The sequence below is a fragment of the Cygnus atratus genome, chromosome 8, assembly GCF_013377495.2.
Source record: "Cygnus atratus isolate AKBS03 ecotype Queensland, Australia chromosome 8, CAtr_DNAZoo_HiC_assembly, whole genome shotgun sequence".
Taxonomy (NCBI): Eukaryota; Metazoa; Chordata; class Aves; order Anseriformes; family Anatidae; genus Cygnus; species Cygnus atratus.
The window spans coordinates 19,183,380-19,205,390 of NC_066369.1; the positions used below are offsets into that span (position 1 = coordinate 19,183,380).

The following is a 22,011-nucleotide window of genomic DNA, read 5'->3' on the forward strand; positions in this document are numbered from 1 at the left end:
CAGTCTCACAGACAAAAGTACCAGTCACCAAAAAAATAATACCAATTGGTCATGGATGGAAGGCAAATCTCACTAGGGATCTAACTGCACAATGAAGTTTATTAAGTCCATTTTGCTATAGTCTAGCTCTGCTAGCAGCATCTAACGCTTTCAGACTTTAATTTCAAAGTCAGCTAAAACCCACCAAAGTAACTTATATTCATTAGCTAGGCTTTAACTGAACTGTTGTGAAATCTCTTAGCTACAAGGGCCTTTAGCAGAAGTAGCAGCTTTCATTTTCAGTTTAAGGAAAACAGATCTAGTCAGATGTTAGGTACTTCTTTAGTAATGTTTGCTTTTTACAGGCACTTAATTCTTCACAAAGATGTTTCGCTAACTAACGGTACACATCTTTGACCAGTAGTACACATGAAAGAACATCTAGCAGTTAACACTCTGTACCTCGCCAGTTCTCCTCTATTGAACGTTGAATGTTACAACATTCAACTTTACTAGAAAGAAGTAGATGAGTACATATCATGCATCATAAAGCACTGTTGCCTCAGGTCACAAAAACTGTATTTTATATTACAAAGGGGAAGGTGGCTAATTCAGTAGTCTTGACATCTAAACTGCTGTATCCTAAAAAAACACGTTTTTTTTTTTTTAAAGCCTCAGTGCAGATTGCACTGTTTGCATTTAAAACTATAAACACAGACTGTGTTTTCCTGTTACATCAACTAAATACTTAAGTATGTTTGATCTTAATAAACTATAATTAAGCAATATACAGTAATTACCTTTTAGAAATCCCTATAGTGATTATTACCTCTGGAGTTGACTAGAGGAGGCTGAGAATGTGCAATAATTGATTTCTATTGGTTATATGAGTTTTTCTTTCTATTTCTTAGAGGCGCAAAGTAGTTTAAATGGGTGAAACATCTCCTTAGATAAGGGAGTTCCATCTGGCTTTAGTTAGACACTACTGCAATCAGGAACTTCTACCAAGATGCTGTTTTAGCTATGGTTATTGATTACTGAAGTAGAAGGACCACCCCTGAAAAAAAACTATAATATTTACATTAAGAAACTGTTTGTCAAGAGGCATAATTTGTACACAGCTTTGTGCAGTGTGTGCCTGTTGGTGGGGTTGGGTTTCAGCAGGGTTACAGCCTCCAAATCTGAACACTTCTTGTTTCAACAGGAGCCTGCAGCTCCCAGCCTTGGAGTGCTCCTGTAGGGCTCTGAGTGCCCACAGTGTTGGAGAAGTACTTGTTTTATTTAGTTATTTACTCAGTCTGTGTCCAACAACTGAAATCTTTTTTTTTTTTTTTTTAAACAGTTTTTATAGTTTAGAGTTTAGGTGTTTTTTTCTTTGTTACAGTTTAAATAAATAGCGAACTTCAGCACAGGGACTGCAAAGCATTATATAGCTCCAAAACAGAGGTTCATCAATTTACTTCTTTGCATGACCTACAGTGCTCATTCATTTGGACTTAAGATTTTAATACAAATAATGATACAACTCAAACACAACTGCGTAAGTGGTAAACAGTGAATCAGGAGGGGAAGCAAGCTTGCACTTCAGATTTGCTCACTTTGTGATACAAGCCACTCTAGGCACATTAATTCAGAAGTACATTAATCCACAGTGCCACCTAGCCACCTGTGTATATTTAGTTTAACTGTGACAAAAAGAAAAGCCTAAACTGTAAAACTGTTAACTCTCTCCCCTTCCCCTCCCCCCCATTTTCTGGATGTAGATGGAGTAGAATAATAATAAAAAAAATAGCCCAACGTGTTTGTAGCAACTGTTACTGACCTAAAGGAAATTTGCAAATCTTTGCTAGGGCTCTGTGTTACACTGTTATTACTCCAAACAACATAAACTGGGATATTAGCTACACTGAATGAAAATGAAGCATTCTATAAACACCTGCTTTGTGTAATACGAAGCTTGTTTTCCTGAAACATGGAACCTCTTTTCCTCCTTGCCCCTCTTTTTCCTTTTTTTTTTCCAGCTCTAGCCTTAGAACTAAATTAGATTTTACATTATGTTTATGTTGCAAGAATGTTCTAAAGCTTCAGCAAGCATCTTATTTACTTTAAGCCTTACTATTGTAAAAATAATCAAGTCAGGCCAGCAGATATTAAAAGACATCCTCCAAATATACATCTCAGAGATATTCTCAACCAGTAATATTCCCAGAGCAGTTTTAAGGCATTCCGAGTACACTTCACTTCTCTGACAGAGTGCTCACAGCATCATGTAGTTCCCAGCTCAAGGTGTGAGAGAAAGGAGCTGCTTTTAAAACTTCTTTGCCAGAAACTGCACAGTATTCCCTGACTGTCTCTTACAATTTGCTCGGGGAAGTAAGGAATATAAGAGAGCTGAAATGTCCCCAGCAGCCACCCGAAGCAAAGCCTGAGGTCGGTGCCCAGCCTTTTTTGTCCCTGGTGCTCTTCCAGGCAGGCCAGAGTTTTGCTGGGCATTAACCATCATGATCTCCAGTGGGCTCAGAGGCTGAACACAGCAAGCTGGGCCAAGGACAGAGAGCTGGAGACCCTTCTGTCCCCTTCAGCACATGGCAGTGGTTTATTGCCAGCTTCTGTGCGTTAGCACTCATAAGACATACAATTATGACATCAGGGCAAAAGCTTTATTTCAAAATAATTCCAGTTAACAACAACTTCTTTAAAATCCTGCTAACACCTAACATGGAACATTTGCAAAAAAAAAAATTGCATTTCCTCTCCTTCCTTATTTCCTGAAGCAAGGTATCGTTTTCACAGGCATCCTTTTCCTGTAAAGATACTCAATCCTGATAACATAAAACCAAACTAATAGACTAGAATATACTGAATATATTGACAAGAAGGAGACAAAAAAAAAAGAAAAAAAGAAAAAATGGTGAAAATGATAGGACATGCAGTAAGATAATTTAAAAAAAATCATGATTTGAAGATTAAATTTTAGGGATATCTTTTCAGCCTTAACAACTTCACAATAAATTCCACTATCTACTGATCAATACAGAACATGCACTATTTCAAAGGATGCTGCCTGTTCTTGGTGAAAAAACAAAGTTAAAATTCAGGGTTTTCTTTGGATCCCAGTCTCCCCCTTCCCTAGAGTGCCTGTCCTTTCTGTATAACTTCAGTCCTGGTTATTTCATAGCAAAGTAAATGCAGTGGGCTGATGACTGACACCTGATCCAAGACAATGGGGTAAGGACCAAGTATTTGGTAGCCTTGTGCTTTGACAAGCTTTTTCTCCTGGTGACTGTTAGCCATTGTTTGATAACTACAGACTTCCCTTCCCACAGACCTTTCTGAACTCTGCTGTCTTTGAACAACACATGAAATACGAAGGAAACTATTTACCAGCCAGTAATTACAAGCCACCCCTCATGTAAAGGTAAACGGTAATGAGGAATGTGCAAAGAATAGCTGGTACTGTCGAAAGAGCTGGGGGGGGAAGCTTGTAAAACGTAAAGCCATACAAAATGCCTTATAGACTTATCCTGCAGTAACTGTATCAATTAACCATGCTAAAAGCTCTAACTCAGATGGGCACTGCACACAGCATGTCTGCCAGTGTTTTATTATCAAGTCCATTATGATGAGTTCTTGTCCTAGACAAAAGGAGAACAGAAAAAGAATTCAGGCTGACAAATTAGACTTGAAATCAGTTTCATTTACATAACGACTGGAAGTTCATTAATAACAGAGTTTTAATTATTCATGCTCTTGTTTCACTAGATACAGCAGTTTTCCCCCTGCTGTGCTGGATGTCTGGATTAGCTAAAATGAACCATAGCAAACTGATAGACTGTCCAGATTTCTTAAGTTCTTTTCTGCTTTTAAACTAGCAAGGAGAGCACTCGGGGGTGGAGGAGTTGGAGAAGGCAGGGGGAGAGAAAGAAACCCTTTCCTCCAGCTCATGTTTTAACATGCTAATGAAGGAGGAGATCTGCTTTGGGTGCAAAGTTTGATTTGATGAGAACTCAGCCTCCAAAGCCAAGCCATAAGAAAAAGTTTAAGACACAGATTCCAAATTCTGTATCTATTTTCCAACTTCTATTTCTTTATTTAGATCACTTTAGATCAGTAGCATTAATGCTGGATATTTGGGCTGAGACACGCAGCATGAGCAGAGAGCCCTTCCAGTGAATAACCACATTTCAGTCATTTACAAAGGGTTGCTTGTCATCTGTGCTGAAATCATAGTGATTTCATAAATTCAGTTTTCTCCCATTTCTTCCACTGCCTTTTGCTTTGTACATGCATTCTTTGGGAATATTTTGTTTTGTTCTGTTTTTTTTTTTTTAATGATGAAATGGAAGAAAGAAGAAGGTCAGAAGCTAATATATTCTCTACAGAAAAAGTGAGATTACTGTGATCTTTGAAAAAAAATCATCTAAATGCAACAATGAATGGACAGCTTTATCTTATAAGGATAAGTTTTTCCAATCACAGCATCTAACCAGTAACTCCCATTGACTTCAACATATCCTGCAGTGAAAGAATAGGACCCGTGGATTTTACATGACTATTTGCTATTCAGTGAAACTTGAGGGTCCTACTCCCCCGCTGCAAGATGCATGTAATACCCATTGAAATCAGTGGGAATTACTCTTACATCCTGCAGCACAACCAGGCCTCACAGCTACTTGCTGAACAATTGCAGAAGAACAATTGCAGAACAAGAGCAGAACATTGGCAGGTGGACAAAGTGAGGGATATATCTAAAGAATGATACTAAAAAACTAAGTTCTACTTCAAATTTCTTCCTTTTCCTCATAGCATGTAACTAATGCAGAAAAAGATAGGGCTTTTCTCCTAAAACCTGAAGCAATCTGAAATCAAAACAATGAATGGAATAAAAAACATTTTGGGTAGAAATGAAAGCAAAGTAGTCATCTCTTCAGCTTTTAGTTTCCAGTGTTTGCATTTTTTTTTTTTTTTTCTGGAATCAGAAGTAGCTTTTTGGATAATTTTCTCTCCATCCTTGAAAAATTAATAATATAGCTAGACAAAAAAATTGCAAAGTCGTAAGAGGACAGAAAAGTAGAGATAGACATCTGGATCATGTTTGCTCTGGCGCTTCTTTTCAGAGCCTTTTCTATTACATCGCTGCAGGGAGCAAAGAGGAGGTTTTTCCCTGTGTTTATATTTGAAATCAGGTACAAGTATTCCGCTGTTTAAATTCTGTCAATATGTTGCATCTTTCTGTTTGATGATTGGTAGATGGTGCGAGTATCTGGTATATCATGTTGACATTAAATACCACTGAATGTATATATGTTTTTTTATTTTTAAGTCAAAGCCAATTCTCAACAAAGAAAAAGGAAAATACAAAGCTGGAAGTCAGTAGTTTTAGACCACATTCCACCTTTACCATTGTCCCTCATTGAATAACCTATCTCAACCCTGGGCCAAACCATAAATCCCATCGGCAATGCTGATGGCTAAGGAATAAGTTCATAATTATTCATTTGAATTGTTCTGCAGGGTTGGACAAAACTTCTGGGAGTCACTGTTCACCACTGTGAACAAGCAGTGCACAGACTGACTGCTTAGTTTTCTGGCCTTCTCCCTGGAAATAAGGCACTAGCATTTCCTCGACTGCTTGGCTTACTCCATGAATACATTCCTCAGTCAAGTAATAGCGATGAACACAGTACAAAACTGAAATGAACTGTTAGATTCCTGTTTGAGAAGATTTGGTTGATGTGGACAATTTCCTATCAGCCTGAGAGTGACAACAGCAACATAAAGTCATGAGGGGTGCATGGATGCATTAACCATGTAATGTGTTTTTGACTGGGCTTTGTGAGAATAATGTGAGTTTCTTACAGCCAGCTCCAAATTTAGGTTGTTCATAAAGAAACTAGTGCTAAACTGACAGATTTGATAGGGTCTGGTGGAAAAAGAGGTCTGCTTACCACAGAGAGTGCGTACGGACAAAGATATACCCAGAAATTTTTCTAAAAGTGACCATGATTATTCCAACCCGCTCTATGAATACATTTTATTCCTATTCCCAGTGAAGTCCCAGACGTATGATGTCTCTTACATTCCTGTGGGAGATCCCATGTTTCTAACTGTTCTAATCTTTTAGGAAGCATACCAGGCAGTTCCCATTGCACAGATGGCATGCAGCGCCTGACTGAACTAGCAGACCTGGTGCTGTCTCAATGCCTTTTACTGGCAAGAAGTGATTGAGTAGCCTTGATTAATACTCTTAGTACTAGCTGGACAATCTGCCTTGCTATGTTTAATCCACAGACCATGTGCCTGTTGGGAGACACTTTTTTTTTTTTTAAACAGCTTTTTAATAATTTACAAGAGCAGCTTTTTTGAGAAATTATCTTTCATAGTTTAAATGTGTTGCTGTCTCTGCACGTTCTTCGTCTATCACTGGATTTTCTACACAACCCATCCCCTGTATCTCAGTGTGTTTATTTCCATTTTTTTTTCCCAGTTTTAGAATATAACTCAGCAGTGCAAAATCCTGGAAATTAACTTAGTGAAAGAGTGTCACAAATGCAGTCATGAAAAAATATGGATACACATAACACCTCCTTGTCATCGACAGATCATGTTGCTGAAAGACCGTAACAAGAGACAGAAGCTTTAAACAACAAATTAGAGCAAATTAAACAGACTGAAGGATTTCCAGATTGCTGTTCTGGCCCACCTTTACAAAATTCTAAATTCACACCTAGCCAAGACCTGACTGTCATTAAGTGTACATGCAGAGACCTTAATTTTAACATAGGAAATTAAAGATGAAAATTACCTGTCTTTGATCACTCCTTTTTGAAAAGGGTGAAACCTACGACACACACTTTTGAACCTGTCAGATAATTGTTTTATTTAAATGAAGTCAGAAACTAAATCACATTTGGCCTACTGCACAGTACGTAATGCAGTAAACCTGTATTTCCACACAGCTGGGAGAATTATGTACTCTCTCTTGCTAGGAAGATACTTGTGTAGAGGGGAAGAGAAAAAATAAAGTTGTTTTTAAAATCTAATCTTTGTTATCTCAGTTTTCCACATTTACAATCCTCACAGTCTTACCTGCTCTCACCAGGTAATTTCCAGTTATTCACTAGTTTCCCTTTAGCCTCAATAAGGAAATCTTCAAGTAAGGTTAGTGCAGAAGATTAAGACTGCATTAAGATTAAGTCTGAAATGTTCTGCTACCAATTAGCCCTCTAGTATTTCTGTAAGCCTTGAATTTTTGATGCGATCAATGACACCAAGTGGAGCCATCTTCTGTGGAGTGGTTATTAAAGATATAAAAATCAATACAAAGATGATACTTGGAAATCTATATCACAAGATAATGAATCACCATGAGAGCCAGCTAAGAAGAAATGTCAGCAAACCAAACAGAAGGTTTGTGCATAACAAATTATTTGATGCCAGTAGAGTTTAAACTAAATTTTGCATGAGACAGAAGTCTTCAGGCAACACTTACGATACATTTGCATGGCAAGGTTTTAATGAGATGAAGACACAAGACCAACCATGCACAAGGCTTTTTGTGCATTAAAGAAACAGGAGTGAGAGATGATTGAGACATATGGGATTAAGACAATAATGCTACAATTTGACTTTAATGACAAAACAGCACCAAAAACTTTCTCCGACAGTAATCCTCATTCAATTTCTTTTAAATGAAACATTATTTGCCTGCACCTTAAGTGCTGATTGTTATTGGAGTTGTGTATTGGAGCTTCACAGGATACTCCAAATTTAATTTGAACTAGGGATTGATTTAGTTGGCTTCAAAGCCAGCTTTTCCTTTCCAAAATTGAAGTAGTGCATGACTTTGCAAGTTCATTTGGGTTTACTGCTTGACACAATTGTATGAGACTTTACAGCATTTATGGTACGTTTTGCCCTGCATGATCTCTTGTTCACTCACATGTACAGACACACATGCAGACAGAACTATTAAAACAAATACTCTTGCTCCATCCACCCCCCACCTCTTTTCCCTGGGAAATACATTTCTCACTAAAAGCTACTGATTCAAAACACTCACACAGTTCAAATCCATATTATATGAAAAACACTATCACTTTGAACTTCTAATATATCAATTAGAAGGCTCTTAGAGCATTTTACTATCATTAATTATGCTGTAAGTTTTGTGAAAGATGAGAACAGCATGTTCTCATTTTACTGCAGGGTGTAAAGAATCAAACTAACATTAATACAGGACAAGGACTTAGGCAACTGGAATTGTCTTCAGCTGCAGGACATTTGCCTGCTATTTCCTTATCTTGTCTACTTAAACTGTGAGATATTTGGGATAGAGATAGATTACAATGAATGAGTCTCAATCAGGTCCTCTCAACACTAATGGCATTCAAATGAATGATACTAACAAAAATTAGATAACAGCATCCCATAGGAAGTCTCAAAGATCCAGAACGACAACAGATCCTATAATGCATTTTAATCTGCCGTAGCTACAGAGCCAATCCTACTCTAACAATCATACAGATTTACTCCTTCAAAAAAAATGTTGTAACAGTATGTGCAAACTACATATTCCTTTTTAGACTATTCCTACACAAGAGCAATTTGCTCTTATTTATCAGGATTAGGGCACCTTGAACGTCATGTATTGTGATACAACAATAATAAATGCTTGTTTCCTTGTTATTGCTAGATACACGCTGCTTTCACATTTGCAGCTGGTAAGTAGCAACACTCGTAGATAATCATGCTCACAATCACAGCTTATTGTGCTTTTAACAGGACACTAAATGCAAACCCTGTATTCTTTGTTAATCAGCAATTTTCTGTTGGTTGACAGCCACTAGATATTTCATTTTTTTTAGTGTGCATTTTCTCACTTATGCCGAACTCAGAAGACTAAACGGCAACAGTACCTCGGATCCTCAGCATCGTACACACATACTTACAAAGACTGCCTCATCTGAGGATTGACCTTTTGTCCTGTAACCAAGATAAACACCGAAACATTACAGTAGCTCTACAGCTACCTGCTAGAGGTTGCCTGGCAAGTTTGTGAATCAACCATCTTCTAGTTGTACAGCAGAGCTACTTCAAAACTAAACAGAGAAAGAAGAGCTGTGACATACTTTGTGCAGTTTTCACTAGTCATTGCAGTTTTGACTTGTTTCCCTCCCTCTTTGCATCTTGAGTCTTTGAAGGCAAATGAACCATTCGGTGTCATAAAACAAGGAGAACTAGAACAGCCTTCAGTAAAAAAAAAAACTAACGGAAAAAGCAGATCTTTTGCAGGCAACATTTCACGTGGCTCAAAATGTCTTTGCCGCAGTTTAAATTCTGCAGCCTTGCGATTGTTCTGACACCTCTTTATTGTTCCTTTTAAGTGCAAATGCCTAGGTAGCATCACTATAAATGAAACAGTAGTGTTCACAGATTGCATTCAACGGCTGTTAGAGCTTTCTCTCCTTCATCTGCACAATTTGCATCTATTATAGGCTCAGGAATATAGTTTTGCTGCTTTTCGGTGGCCTCAGAAGGGCAGAAGATCCCCCCGCCTCCAAAGAACTGCAGTGAGGTTGATCTTTAAAGCCCTTCCCAGAGGCAGACATGCTATGCTGCTTACTCAAGGATGGAAGGAGGGGAAGAGGCTGGTACCATGAACCCTTTGAAGGATACCACTATGATGTGCAACACAAGTTCTCTGAGCGATCCCATCCCGCGTTAACCACCACAAACTTTAGGGAGTTTAATTTGAATTGCTAGTGAAGATGCAAGGCCCTAGTCTGAGACTGCAGCACAAGCACTCCTGCCCTCCTAAGCATGGCTCAGAGGGGTTCTGCACAGTGATTTGTGCAGTGCTCTGCCTCGGGGGTGCAAGAAAGAGGTGGGTGAATACACTCCTTACCTGTGAAATTCACATTATTTCTTTCACAGCACCTCAGGGAAAAATAGCACATTGAGAACAGACTGTATCGTCTTGCTTAATTCCCTATTATCAGTTATGCACTGAGAATATTTTAGCAAGGGGTTCCATCAAAAAATTTAACCACTGTGGCCTGGGCTAAACCCCTGGCTGGTAGCAGGGAAGTGTATTCACACAGAACAGTATAACACGAAGGTGGTGCCCTGTGTTTGCTCTCTGATTGCTCAAGCTGAGAGGAGACAACTGCTCTTAATAAATCAAATGTAGGAAGTGCAGAAGAAGCCCATGACTTTTTTTTTTTCCCTGAGAAAATATTCAGTGTTATACAGTGGCTTGACTGCTCTCCTTGGACAGAAGAAAAAAGTTTAGTAGATGAGATGCAGAACCTTTGTCTCTTTTGTGGAAATGTTTGCAACAATTGACAGGTATAGTCCAGAATGGCACATTCCAAGAGATAAAATATTAAGACTTATGGTATTTATGTTTACTCCTTAGAGTAGACCTGAGTAGACCTGAGAAGGGAGATCTTTAGGTATGGTAACAATTCTATACAAACTACAGGTGACTGCATATCAAATGTGTTTTTATTATGTTGTGCAATCATCTCCACGCAAGACAAACATTTCAATACAGAATCAGGCTACAGCATCTGATGCCATTGCTGCTCATGCGGTACACAGAACCACTGTCCTTTCCCTCAAGTGACTCCACTATTACAATACTCACGTTAAGGTGAAAGCAAGAAGACCACTGCTACATTATTTTTCTTTGTTGTGTCTCTCAGACACCAGAAGATGAGCCAAAATCAGAAGGGAATTCATTGTACTAGGCCACCCTGCTGATCAACTAAAACAGTAAGTTATCGTATGCTTTATCTCAGTGACAATGCAATGGGATTATATTGTATTATCTTGTTTTACTAGCACAACATAATTGTATACAGCCTCTCCATGGAGCGTGCAAAGTACTGAGTCTGGGAATTTGTTTAAAAAAATCTACTGTTTGGAAGGACTTTTTCTTCTACTCCGATCAATATAATGAAATCTGAAGAATCACTGAGACACAACATATTTCATATTCTCATTCTTCTTCTAAATAGAGAACATAGTTCACTTACAGAAGTGAACTATTACAAACGCAGTTGGAGCCCACATTATCTGCCCTGTGGATATCAGTCATCTGCTTAAAATCTTTGTCATAATTCTTCCTATTAAAAGAATTAGGTAGAATCTCTGCAATGACCATAAGAATTTATAAACCAGTTCTCCATTTGCGCACCTAGCTCATGCAATACAAAGTAAATCTCTCCTTAAACACATAATAGACACATCTTCCTGAAGACAGATAATTGTTTCAAACAACGTTTTGTTCCAGAGTTTAAAAAAAAAAAAAAAAAAAAAAAAGAAAAAGAAAAAGATGAGCGTTCACCACATAACCTACAACAAAACCTTGGAAAGGACTAACCTCAGTGATTATTCACTTTTCTACTTTAAATTGACACTTATCTCTTTCATAGAGAGTGTCTTATATAGCTTGCAGCATGACTTCAAATAGTCCCACTAGAGGTATGCCATCAAATATATTACTATTATTCTCCTAAAAATTTGTACCAGAGACACAGAAGTACAAATCACGATGCCTCAACATCCTAAGCAGTGGCTATGCAGAATACCAAATTTCAACCCTGAAAATTTTATAAATTATTTTTCAGCTATTACATTTACATACTTAGCACAAACTTAATATATATGTCCTTGGAATCTCCAAATAAACTTAAATATATGTTTTCTTCTGTTAACATAGGAGAACCCCAAAATCTGAAGATGAAATTACAGCGTGATGTCATTAACGTGCAAAGGAAAGTGAGAACTACTGTAGCTTACACAAAGGTACTAAACTTCTTCAGAAAGTCCGCAAGGTCTACATTTACAGCTAAACTCACTCACTGCCCAGTTGTCCCTGGCTCAATGACTCAGAGATTGCTCATCATCATTAGAAAAGAGGAGTTGGGAACAGACATCATGGAATGCATAAAATGAGCACAATATACATTTACGCATATGGATGAATTTCACATTTGCATTCCTCTGCATTTCCCACTAAACTGGTATTTGAAACAAGATAATTAAATTAGACCACTGGTAGAAATCCAGGAGAGATTATTTCAATCAGACCGAAAAATCCCAATAGTTGCATTGATATTCGGTTGTGCCCATCCAACCAGAGAGGCAAATACGGAATAAACAGATGCAAGCGGGAAGATAACCACTTGGCAAAACCTGGACGCAACAGCACAGTAGCCAGCTAAGTACAACCATCCAAGTAGCATGAGAAACACAGAAAATTGTTCATTAGGAACCCCTGCAAGGCTTTTCAGCCTCACATGGCACTCTTTTCAGCCCCTTGACACCAAACACCAAATGCTACTGGCCTCTCTCTCAAACACAGCATATTTTGTCAATTGCTACCCTTGCTGCACAAGCAGCACCAGGAGTCACCCCTCTCACTTGCCTCATGCTTTCCACCACCTGGTGCTGGCAAAGATCCCTTTGGCTGGCAAGGCAATGGGACTTTATTTTTCCTTGTGACTCTACTGTAAAGGGCACAATGTGGGTCCTTGTCTCCATACATATAATTAAGTGCTTAAGTGGCAGCCTGTCATGCTGGAATGCTGGGATCTCAGCCTGGGTACTGAGCTAGCTTACAGGCTCAGAGGGTTGACAGGAGGCATTGCATTGAACACCAGTGGTGAAAATTGCCAGAAACAGAGGAAATTCAAGTTGATCTAGTGGATAAATACACATATGAAATTTAAAGGTGCCTACTTTCATCCCAACTTGATTATAAATGCTTTAAGGAAAGGACAAAGGAAAAACTGACAAGAAGTCAAAATTGATTCTCCCACAGTAGGACCTCCAGTCCCTTATGGGTCTCTTACCCAGACTTAGGCCTCCTTGTTCCTAGCTTCAGATGAGTTACGTCCTTGGAGTGCTGTCACCTGCAGGAAGGACAAAACCAAAATCAAGTGAGTGCAACGTATTAGTAGATTCAAAATACAAGCATTACGGGCATTAAAAAACAAACAACAACAACAACAAACCCACAAAACACAAAACATAATAAATTCAATCACATTGTTGTCCAGAAATCAATCAGCTTCATTTGGCAAAAGGAAGGATGTGGAGGACTTTTCTTCCTTGGTTAGCAAAGTGAATCCAGGAGATATGTTTGGTATCTGAGAGCAGGTGAAGAACTGCCAAATCCCATGTAGCAGTGGAAGGGGTTTAATAAAAAAATAAAAAAAGAAAAAAAAGAAAAAAAGAAAAAAAGAAAACAAAACAACAACAAAAAAAACAATTCTTAATCCTATGCAATTAGTTATTTGAAGAAAGCATTGTTGCCACCTGCCTGTATTGATCATGAAAATTAAGGTCATTCAGTGGAAGGCTGCCACCATCACCATTAAAACTGAATTTCTTTCTCATCTGGAAAGAAAGTAGTTGCCTTAGGAGACTGAAGAAAGACAGGTCTGAATTCTTGCCCTATAGTCTATTCTTCCCCAAGGATAGATTCAGTGAGAAAGGCAGAGGGTTTATTTTGATTTGCACACCACTGCTTCCTTTCATGCTTTATTTCTTGAAGTGGCATGTGCTCCTTTAAAAGGAGCAGGCTCTCAGCTTCTCAGTGGGACCCTATTGTTTTATATCTGTGGTTGAAATAAACCTCCTGAAATATATTTCAGTTTCTCTTAAATTTCAAAGTAGTGGCCAACAGTCAGCTGCATATGGGTTCAAAGTGATTGTAGGCAGTGCAGATTTAAGTCTCTCATCAGTTGCTGTGAAACAAAACACAATGAAACCTCTCTCATCATCATCATCTGTGAAATTCTGGTCAAGCTTTACTTTCAGTTATCCTCATTCAAATCTGGAGATGTTTTCTCAAAATCAATACAGAGAGCACTAGATTCTCTGCTAATACAGGTAAGCAAATTTTCCCTGGAGTTATTGAAGTTCCTTCAGGATTTGGCTTTGGGGCTAAACCTGTTGTTCCACAGGCTTAACTGACAGCACAGTATCCCGATCCCCACACAACCATTATATCCACCTCTCTCTCTCCCACTTTCTCTTCTACTCATGCCTGGTATTTGATAACAGCCCCAGACTTACTCTGCCAAATGAAGCAGACAAGTGTTTCATTACTCATTTTTATTATTTGAAAATGTGTTTATCTTATCTGTGGTTCTGTCTTAAATAATAATAACAATTAATAAATAATAAGGTGCTTTGCATGTGTCTGGGAGCCAAGAAATTCTTTCCATTCTTTCCTACATTTGTGATCTGATCAAAAATATGTTATTAGAAGAAATTATTAAGATAAGGACATGGGGAGGGGAGCACAAAAGTGTAGTTATTAATAACTGGTTACTCAAGGAATTCTCCAGCCTAAATTGGCTACAAGAATTTGATGTTAAACAAAGACAGATGATCTTTAATATTATCAAAGGAGGGAAAAAGAGAATAACAGCTTTGCAGCAAAAAACAAACACAAAAATAAAACTTTATTTTGGAATTGATATCCAGAGTAGTAAATCAGAAACTAATTCAAGCTTACAACTAAGACACAGGAGCTCTGTTTTTGTATTAGTTTTGATCACTGTGTGGTCTGAAGTAAGAAACTTCTTTAATATGTGTATCTAATGGATAAAACTGAGCTATTCATACTGTCTTCTTTACAAGTTTTGACATCCCTGATGCTAAGTATTATTATTATTATTGCATGCCTGTGTCTGGGACATGTTTTTTGAAAGCAAAAGTTGCTAGTTTCAAGCAAAGAAGTGGCATATGTTCAGTTTAAAATTCAAATGTATTTATAACTGAACACTAATGGCAATATCATTTATTAACTTAACCATTCTGCATTAGGCCCTACGATGCAATTCATTTTTTAATACATTTATTGGTATCATACAGAGAAGGATGAGTTAAGATGTAGCTGAGATTCATCTGGAGTTGCAGTGTATCATAAGGTGGTGAATGCTGCCCTCTGGCTCAGGTTGGCAATGGTCACTTGTTTAGAAATGGTCTTTTTTCAAAGTGCAGAGGAAGACAAGAAAAGCTGGGGTTCAACAGCTTTCTTTAACACTCTGTTCGGTAACAGTTAATTAAACTCAATGTGCTTAAAACAATATTGTATTAGAAAGCAACTTCCTCAAAGATTCAAGGTTGCAGCTATTTTAAAATTATGTTTTTCAAGTATCTACAACACAGAACAAGAGCTATTTTCTTTTATGTGTCTTTATCTTGAACAGGCTGTATAAAAGAGTCATGTCAGCATTAAACTTAAAGGCCTGTAGAGGACAGTTTCTTTTTCATGGATTTTTTTTTTTTAATGATTCAAGAAAACAACTTATTTTAGCATGTGATTTTACAGTTTTAGGCAAGATTTAATAACAAAGGAAAGGCACAGTAATTTTATCCATTCATACAGTAGAGGATAATTTAGTCCATTTTCCCTGAAAGATAGCATGATTGTGATGTATGTACCTACAGCTTAAATATAACACCTTTACGATTTGCTAAAGATTATGCTTACATCATTCTGCTGTAGAAACACCGTGGACCCTTTAAAAATCTACGAACAGGTATTTAAGAAATGGAACAAAATGATTTCTTGGGCTCTTTCTTCTAGAAACTGGGGACCATTTTTTCCCCTTAAAAGCTGCACCCTATCCCATACTGCCTGCACCCATTGCATTAGTTGGAAATGACAAGAGATCTCCCTAACTTTGAAAAGCTATGAAATTGAATGATCACTTCTAATGCAGAAAGTAAATGTTAGGCATTGCTCCATTGCTATCCTCCCCATTGCAGGTCGGCCCCATAAGAATCCCATAGCCTACTTGCCTTTCTGATGGCTTGCCTTACATGTTGATTCCCAGTAAAGAACTTGGTGTCCTTTTGACTGCAAGACTTGTCCCACCTTCTCCCATCTAAAATTACAAATTTATGGGGAAGGTGTGGGGTGGAGGAAGTACACAATAGATGAGATGGTTACAGGCCACATGTTCAATGCACATATACAAGTTGGTTATTTCCAACCCTTCCCCCCCACCCCTCCTTCAGTCTTTTATAACCTCACCTTATATTTAAACCAATATGGTACAACCATTCTAATACAATAGCATTTCGTACCAATCTTGCACTCATGTAAATTACTATGTAGGGTTTAGGATAATAGGGAATCGAGCCCCATGACTAAGTCCTAAAGCTCATCTTTTTAGAATAGAAGTTGGAAGAAATACTGGGTGCCTGTTTCTCAAGATGATAAAATGCAGCGTTCTGAACACATTGCAGTATTTCTCCAGGGAATATTTCATTTTGGGTAGGAGACCAGTAGTCTTTTTTCCATGGCTGAAGAGAAAATTTCATTTGTCTTAAGGGAGAAAGTTCAGAGCAGCTTTGAGTAAAACCATCTCATAATCAAATTGCAAAGAGAAATTGATAGGGCTTTTTGTTCACTGGTCATACACACTGACATAATAATTAAAAAACAAACACACTTAGTATGTTAAAAGTAAAAGGAGACCCAATGTAAGGGTTCAAAGCAATGATTTTTGGAAGCTATGAATGTATGAATGCAATACTTGGATTCAAAAGACCCAATGGAATCAGGTAAGGAGAGAAAAATGCCCTGAGAAAGCTCATAATGTGCTCTCAGCTTCACTTAAGAGTGAAATTTACACTCCCAGAATGAGGCCTAAGAATTCTTTCCAGTAAAAATCAAGGCAACTTATAAATCTTCTAGCTTAAATTTTTCTTTCCGATAAAGGCAAACGTTTCACACTTACTCCATGTCACTTTAAATAACGGGATATGAAGAAGCTTTTAGCGTGCAAGATACCTTCTTTCCCTACTTTTTTCCCAGCAGAGGATATATGGAATCAAATGAAACTCACTGCAAGTGAATCCATGAGTCTTACAGCAACAGAAGCAGCTATTTGGGATGATTAGTTTCCATGTCTTTAGCAACTAACATGGCTTCTGAGAAGGTAAGCACTGATTTTGAGAAGCCATGTAATTAGAACTGATGGGAAGACAGAAAAAATCCTATTTGCAGCAATGCTGTGATTTAAAAACTTCTTGTCCTGCTTTGAGCTCATAAAAAGCCTTTCAAAGATTTTAAAAATCAAAATAGTGTGAAAGTAGCTGTACTCAATATAGCCTATTGGATATGTTTTATTCTGACCAGAGCTTTCATGCTGTCTTTGGCAGAATTTAAAACTAAACCTAGGCCAGTAAAGTCCCTATACTGGATTAGAAGTGTTTGGGGTGTGATGAGACTGCATGTTTTGGCCCACTCTGCATGTGACATGGGAGCCCCCAGATCAAGTTTTTCCTCAGTGATGCAGACAAAACTCAACTGGGTTGTGTTGACATGGTGGGACCACTGGGAGTTTTGAGGTGCTGCTACCTCGGAAAGGTCAGTGTGTGCGCATGGCATGACTGTGCCAGAGTGCTTAACGGTGTCCTATATACAAGGAGACTGTACACAGAGAGGTGTCTCCCCTATCTTCATTTTAGGGATAACAGACCTTTCTCAACCCCCTTAAAGCATACAGTATTTTCCTCCACTTCTCCCTTTCATAAACATTTTCCTCCTGAAAAGCACAGACCTCCTCTCCTCCCCACCTTCTTGTTTCTCCTCTTCAACAGCATTGATTCACTTATAGGAAGAAAGACATCAAGGGGAAAAAGGCGAGAGAGAAAGGCTAGGGACTTGGACAGACAGCTTAGGACAACACGAAGTCAACAGAGTGAAATGTTCAAATCCCAGTCTGGAGCCAAATGGTGAAAGTGCTGCTGGGCCTATTGTACTTACGTCTGAAGTCAGCTCTACACAATTTTCTTTGGGGATGATACAGACAAAATTCAGTCTTTGGGGAACATTCACTTTTGTTTAAAGATATCCCTGTACTTCCTCCCTTATGGGCAGAGTTGTTAAGCATTGCATTGGAAGAGAAAGAAGATACAGAAGACCCTCCGCAAAGTATATATTTTTCACCCTATTTCTAGTCCTAGTATTTCCCTGGACTTCTTCCTTTGTGGAGGTCCTAGCTGAGAGGTGGAAGCAATGGGATTATTATATTGATACACCAATTTCCAGAAGCAGCCATATAAAGACAGTGAAGGAAATCTTTTTGCATCTTCCCCACCTTTACACTCCAGGTGGAGATTCTCTGATCTCCTAAGTCCACCTAATGCAATTTATAAACAGTATATTGCTAGCAAATCCTTACTTATAGTAGATTTACTTTCTAAAGACAAAGAAATAAGTAACTCTCAAGGAAGAGTGATGAAAAGTGCTGCTGTCATGAAGATTTGGTACCCATTTGCACTTCATATTACATATTTTCACCATCAACTTGACAATTTCACAGCCATGAATGCACAAAATTCACATAGCTGTAATTTTCCAAAGGAACAGAGTGGCAAAGACCTTATCTTCTTCCAACCAATTAACCAGAAAAAACATTCCAATATATTTTTCTATTTACTTGAATAATAAGTTACAGTATACAGTCTAAACCTCTAGCATCCCTGATGAAAGTTGGAAGACTTGTCCCAGTTGAAATAGAAGGTACAAAGTGAAAAAGATACGACAAATAAAAAAGCCCTCTTGATTCTTGATGATTTTAGAAACTGCAGTTATCTCTCAGTCACCTGTGAATCTTTTCATGAAGGCACTAGCAGTTCCTTTTGCTCTATGACTATACCTACAAGACTTAGTTTCTTGTGGTTGCCTGTCCTGCTCTGATGTAGATTAAATGTGATCAGTTGTAAGCTATCCAGCAAGCGTAAGATATTTTACTGAGAGAATGCAGAACTTCAAACGTTTTTCAGTAAGGATTCTCGTGAGCTCTATATTTGAAATTGTTTCAACCCAACTTTAATAATTAACTATTCTAATGTTTGTTCTGTAACCTAATTTTTCTGAGCAATTTGAAGTTCGAACGTATTTCCAAAATAAAGAAATCGAAACAGTAAACTAGCCTATAAAAATAAAGAATACTGTCTCTACTGAACATCAGTAAAGGGTTCAATTACTATGAACTTTTATATGCAAGTCTGCTTCCAAACTCATGAAATCCCAAAACCTGAGCTCTGAAATAGTGGATTATCTTGAATGTAATATGAACTTCATCTGTCAGAGAGATATGTCACACATTTTATAGCTAAAGACAAAGCTTTAATTTTCAAACCAATGAGAAGAGAAGACACATGATGAATTACTCATTACAGTGTCAAGGGAAACTGAAGTCATTTGCTTAGACTTTCAACAGTGGTAGGAAGACATGTTGAAAGTGCTGGAAGTTGGAAGTTAATGATAGATATTACAGTCTTTTTAGGAGTTTTTATTTTTAAAACACGTATACCCAGAGTAAAAGGGTTCAAGGGTATACTTTGAAATGGGAGTAATAAGTGAGTAGATGACATTTACACCATCTAAATTAGAAGATATTAAAATGAGTTTATCTGAAGTGAAGAAAAAATAAGCTAATCACGTAAATCTGAAGTTATTTATGCATAATGCCCGGGCAAAAGATTGTGGTAAAAGCCTGCTAACAAAGCCTTAACAACTGGGCTTGAAAGAAAACACCAAGGTCTGCAGGACAAAGAAGAAAAAAATGGAGAGACATTCCCCTGTTTGCTGTGACATTGTATCAGCCCAGGAACACTTGGCTGAAAAACAAGAACAAGTTCCTTTCAACAAGATGCGAAAGGTTGACTGACAGCTAACTGAGCTGAGAGAGAATAAAAAAATAAAGAGGGGAATCATAGTAAGTATAATAACATAAAGTATAGTTTTCACACTTAATATCCATTATAACCATTCTCTTTGGATCAGCGTCTAATTAATACTTCAGGATGAGGTCCTGTTTGCTGGTTATATTTTTCATATCATTTTCATTTGAATTCTTCTTAATGTTTTCTGTCTGGGTTCTCTGCTTTAATCCAAATTTACTTTGCTTTTATATAATGCCCCTGGCATAATTTGAGACTTTCAGGGCACAGAGTCACACCCACTGATGACGACAAACGTGGAAAACTGCTAAAAGGACAGTGGCTCCTTTCTGAGAGAAAGGGGGGGATTAGGCTAATTTTATGTCTAATTATCCTGCTAAGATCATATAGTATCTGAACCTGACATAAGGTAAACAGGGATGGGACTTTTGGTGTCAGCCAGCAGTTACACTGAATTAGGTATGATGTGAAACTGCACCATGAGAAGTGAAAAGTCACTTCTGGGCATCATAGAGAGCAATGAAATGCCCTCCCAGCTTAAGAGAGAGGAATGAGGCTACAGGCCTGTCAGAAAAAAAAAGAATTTAAAGGGAGGTTGTGTCTGAGGGGAGGGCAAATTCAGTCAGTGTAGACACAGAGTTTGATCCACAGCTCTCTGAAGTCAAATGTTTTAGTTTACGTCAATGGCCTTTGATTAGGCCCAGAGAGAGCCGTAAGATCCAAGGGCTGCCAGGCTTGGTTACAGTCATCAATACTATAAATCCCTGAGAGAGTTTCCTTACTAAACTCTAGGCCTTTTTGCTGCAGGACACTAACTAAGGGCATGATCCTGAACAAACTTAGTCCCACTGGCTCCAAAGGCCGTAAATTTTTTCGGCCCTCTTAGAGTGCACACACAGATTCCCCTGGTTTGCTGTAGCTGCTTATTGCAAGCACTAAAGCAGGCAAGAGAGTAAGGGAGTTACTGACAAGACAAACTATTCCCATAGCCAGAACTGGGGCTTCCTCTGGGAGCAGGGTGGGTTTGCAAGGCCCCGACCTGCTGGAGGCTGGGCCTAGGTGCTAACCCAGAGGCTCAGCTAGCTGTAGCCAGGGGCCTTGGCCTGGAGTGCTGACTGGAGCCTAAGGCCTCTCCAGGGAAAGCCATCAGGTAGTCAGAAAGGTCATTTTGCACCAATGAGACCAGCAAATGGCCCACTAACTTCATGGCCTAAAATGGTTTGTTTCATTTTTGTAGCATCTTGTGAAAAACCATTTGATTTTTTTAGTTACTAAGCCTTTCTGAATGGGGACATTCTCAGATAGAAACATTACCCTATAAAACAGATGCTATAACTCTCCCTGCTGTAAGGTCTGATCATTATGCTGTGTTATCTGTAGATTAACCTGGAAGCTCCCCCTCAAAGCCCAACTGATTTTTTTTTTTTTTAAAGTAAATTTCAGAAAGAATATTTGCAGGATGACCAGAAAATAAATCAACACTACCAGAAAACCAGCAACTTGATTGTTTTTCTCTGCTTCTGCAAAAAAAAACCAACACAACAAAACAAAACATAAAAGCTCAATTGTCCTCTCAGGACTCCTTGGAAGTCTTAACAAAAGTCTCTAAAAAGAAACTAAATGAAAGACCAGGGAGTTAGCAGCAGGGCAGATCTATCATAGAAAATCAGACAAAACACTTTTTCCTTCTGACCGTATCTGGGCTTAATTCTGATCTCTTTACTCACGCTGAGTAATAATTCACACCATAACTAGCCCCATTGGAATAGCTAAAATCACTTGGAGTAAGCCATGAGCCTCTTTGACAAATATTGGTCTGATACACTGAGGCTAAAAATTGTAAGAACTAATTCAAATATTTTTGTAATTATATGCCCTGAAAAAAAAAAAAAGGTTCTGTTCTTTGCTGTTGAGGCAGTTTGTTGGCTTCTAAACAAAGACAGGAAGTTTGTGATTTTTTGTTGTTTGTTTTCCATCTTAATATAGAATTCAGCTAGAAAATTAATGTTTTGTCTACCCTAGAAAATGCAGTGAATATATAAAGATATATGAAATACTGGCACCTTTTTGACAGAGATATTAAAACAGTAAAACCTGAAGCCAAGTCTACAGTACAAACTTCTGTCTGAAAAGTACATTAGTCAGCAATGTAATAGGACACGATCTCACCCATTAACCCAGGCTGAGTACCTTATTCAGCCTACCCAGTGATTAGCCTGACGCAGTCTTCATTTACTGCGTCTTCATGTTGCATCATCCACCCCTATGTATGTGACAGTAATACTTAAAATGGAGACTTACTGT

General features: G+C 38.1%; 1 protein-coding gene across 1 annotated transcript in view; it reads right to left on the bottom strand.

Moving 5' to 3' along the window:
* ADGRL2 (adhesion G protein-coupled receptor L2) overlaps nt 1-22,011 on the bottom strand; it is a 356,834-nt gene that overhangs the window by 300,710 nt on the left and 34,113 nt on the right. The window contains exon 2 of the mRNA XM_050712254.1: nt 12,843-12,902. The gene's annotated coding sequence lies outside the window, so the exon portion shown is untranslated. The remainder of the gene's footprint in view (nt 1-12,842; nt 12,903-22,011) is intronic.